Source organism: Gekko japonicus, unplaced genomic scaffold (assembly GCF_001447785.1).
Source record: "Gekko japonicus isolate JY-2015 unplaced genomic scaffold, Gekko_japonicus_V1.1 scaffold680, whole genome shotgun sequence".
Lineage (NCBI taxonomy): Eukaryota > Metazoa > Chordata > Lepidosauria > Squamata > Gekkonidae > Gekko > Gekko japonicus.
The window spans coordinates 633,019-636,956 of record NW_015167558.1 but is presented as its reverse complement, the minus strand read 5'-3'; positions in this window follow the sequence as shown (position 1 = coordinate 636,956).

Here is a 3,938-nt window from a genome sequence, read left to right as displayed (position 1 = left end):
GGGGGAGGGGGGAGGAGTATTAGAAGTCACTGTGGAGGTGGGGCTGCACCTGACAGACAACCGCCTGTTAGGTGTGATGTGTGTGTATGTATTTTTAAGTGGGTGGCTTTCCATTCTATGTGATGTATTTAACCTGATAGAATGCTGAGAGTCAGTCGACTTTCAGGTGGTGTGATGTTGTTCTTCGGTCTCCGCTCTTGGTGTCTCCTTCTACAGAATAAAGCTGTTTCATAAACAACGACGGAGTGTTGTTGGTCATCAGACGAGGCATATCGCCACAGAACATTACTAGTGTAGGAGGTGGGGGGAGTGTGTTGGAAGTAATCAGAGAGGCTGGCCCAGCAGCGTTGCTTCACCGCACAGGTGGGTGTTGGCCACTCCTGATTTCCTCAACTGTCATTAGCTCTCTGCAGTCCCCTGTAACTGTTGGGGTTTTTTTACCTCAGAACACTGAACTCTGCAGCTGACCAATCAGAGAGTGGGGGGTGCAGAGAGGCAGCTACCTGGCAGCTGCATAGGTAACAATGGGGGGAGCACATTTCCCCCCCTTTGACCCACTTAGGGGTCGAATTTCTAAAAATCCCTTCTTAGTGAGCACCTACGGTAGGAGTGCTCTCCCCGAATTTGGTGTCTCTAGGTCCAGCGGGTTGGCCTGGGTGTTGATTTTAGGGTGAGGAGACTTTCTTTTATATATATAGAAGATGGAGATGGATGCTAAACTCTCACCAAAGCCAAGGGACAATTTGCCCACTCTATTCATGCACATCCCCCCTCTCTTTGTTAACAGCAAGTCAGTGGACATTAAGGAGATTAAAAAAAAATTCTGCCTGTCACAGATACAACAGGAAGCAGTCTTGCAAGAATCATGTTGGACAGGGTGACAGAAAAGTATGATGTCTAATATTTGTGGCCAATGGTATTGATAATATTGCAAAGGAATGCAAGCTGTTATTCTAGGGAAAAAATCCTCAGGCTTTCTTTGCATCTTGCTCTCCCCCCAACTGGAGTCTTGTATTTGTGCATTCTGCCAACAGTTCTGGTGAGGCAAATTAGTTTTTCCCCATATTCCATCAAATTTATTCATTTTTTTCCCCGGTGCAACAAAACGTCGGGAAGTGAGCCTGCAGCATTTGTCAAAAGTAGTTATTTGATTTTTTGGTTATTTATAGTCCACCTTTCTTGCTGAGTCTCAAGGTGGATTACATAGTGTAAGTCAGGTATAATCAACAAGATGGGGCATCCAATGAGCATTCAATGAAAAATGATCCTGAAAGCTCTTTTTCACACGTCTTGGAATGCTACATGTTGGAGCAGATTCTTTCAAATTGGTTTTGCTGCAGTCACCAAAATAATTTGATATGTGAGAGGTGCTTTCTTGTGGTATGCATCTTGGTTATTATGGGTACATACAGGTAACAAGAAATTCTTAGCCATTTGCACCCAATTAGGGCCTTCAAGGCAATGCACAGTTTAAAAGGATAATAATTTAAAAAAATATTTACATCGTTTATAGTTTGCCTTCTTCACATGGACTCAAGCTGGATTACACATAGTGAGTCAGTACAATCAACATAATAATTAATTAATAATTATCATATGGCATTGTGTGTAGAAGAGCCAGGAGATCCTAAGATTGTTTGGCAGCCAGAAGTTCTAGCTCTTTTAGCATTATGCACGAGTAGGTGGTGAGCTAGACTGGTTTTTAAGGCAAGAGATGTTTCAGGGATGGTTTGCCATTGCCTGCCTCTGTGTCATAGTCCTGGTATTCCTTGAAGGTTGCCCTTCCAAATACTAGCCCAGGCTGACCCTGCTTAGCTTCTGAGATCTGACGGGATCGGGCTAGCCTGAGCTATCCGGGTCAGGGTTACAATCAACAAAATGGGGTATTCAATAACTAATTGCATTAGAATATTAGAAGACTGGAACCACCAGAAAGAACAGGAACATAGCATAAGTATTAGTATGACACATTGTGCAGTACAGAAATTACATAATATGATCCTACTTACAATAAGCTATACACAGCAATAGAGACCACAAGTCCCAATAATTTATTCAAGTAAGTTTGTGAAGCCATTTTGTACTGTGCAGCCTTATTACCTGAGCAGAAAAGCCCTCTGGGATAGTTCCATTTTGCATAGTTTGAGAGAGGCCTAGAGAGTGGGAACTTTCCTGACCTCTTTGGGCAGGCCATTCCACAAGGTGTGAGTCACAATGGAGAATGCACATGTATGGGCAGTTGTTGATTTTGCCCATTTGCAGGTTGGCAAATACATATGTATTAATCCAATACATTTGTCAGTATAAAAAATTACTTTTTCCCGCTTGCATTGACTATGGCTCCTTTGATCCTGTGTCGACTGATAAAATAAAGTTCCCTTCTCTCTATAGGATGGTTCCAAATGAAAATCTTCGGTATGATACTTATGCATTTTGAAAGGATATGGATTGGCCTCCTCACTTTCAGTGGAGTGGAGAAACTTTCCTGAAGACCTTAGACCAATGTTCCGCCAGAACAATATTTGTATTGCTTTTAAACAAATGAAGCCAATTTCACTGAATGGCACTCTGAATAAAATCATGGAAGGCATATTTTCTTCGCTCTGGTTTTATGCAAAGTTATAAATATAACTAAGAAAGCAAAATGTTATATGATCTCTTTTCCAGCGTAAGTAAACTGAAATGGAAAAAGGAGTCGCTGAAGAAGAAAAGGTAGCGCCAAAGGGGAGGTTGAAGAGGAGAAGTAGAGCAAAAGGGGAGAGGTCAAATGGAAGGGGTTTGGTTAAAGGCAAAAAGGGCTGTACCAAAGGGGAAAGGGAAGCCAGTTATGGTCTTATTGCCCAGGGCCCATGCAAATCTAGAACCAGCCCTGTTCAGGTCCATACTATTTACTTTTTTCATAAATGATCTGGAGTTGGGGATGGGCAGTGTAGTGGCCAAGTTTGCAGATGACACAAAATTGTTCAGATGGTGAAAACCAAGGCCAACTGTGAAAAGCTCCAGGAGGATCTCTAGGAATTGGTTGAGTGGGTGACAGTGTCACAAATGAAGTCCAGTATAGGTAAGTGTAAGGTGATGTGCATTGGTACAAAAAAATCCCCAACTTCAAGGATATGCTAATGAGGTCTGAACTTGCTGGGGGTGAGAGGGAAACATCTTAGAAAGGTTGTAGTAGATACCTCCATGAAAGTGGCAACCCAGATTATTCTAGCAGTTAAAAGGCAAACTCTACATTGGGGATTATTAGGAAAGGGACTGAAAATTGAACTGCCAGTATTGTAAGGTAAAGGTTTCCCTTGCTCGAAAGCCAGTCGAATCCGACTCTAAGGTTGCGGTGCTCATCTCCGTTTCAAAGCCGAAGAGCCAGCGCTGTCCGAAGACGTTTCCATGGTCATGTGGCCGGCATGACTAAACAACAAGGCGCACGGAACGCTGTTACCTTCCCACCGAAGTGGTACCTATTTATCTACTTGCAATTTCTTGCTTTTGAACTGCTAGGTTGTATTGTAATGCCCCTGTATAGATCTATGGTGCATAGGGTTGCCATCCTCCAATGGGGGAGGGGGGTGTTTTCTCCTGATTTTGGGGCTCTCGGTCCACCTGCCTGCCAGCTGGCCAGTGGGGGGAGCCCCACCCTGAAGAACTCCATGGCTCTGACATGCCTCACACAATGACATCACCTAGAGGTGACGTCATCGTACCAGGCATGTTGTGTGTGTGTGTGTGTGCTCTAGCATTCGACCAAAAACTCTATGCTGACCACAGAGTTTTTAGCCAAATGGTAGAGCATCCCCTGCAATGGGCCTAGCATGATGGCATCACTTCTGGGATATGTCATTGTGCCGGGCATATCAGAGCCACAGAGCTCTTTGCTGGTTAAAGGTAGGTACCTGGCAACCCTAATGGTGCAGCCTCACTTAGGCTCCTGCCACACGGGG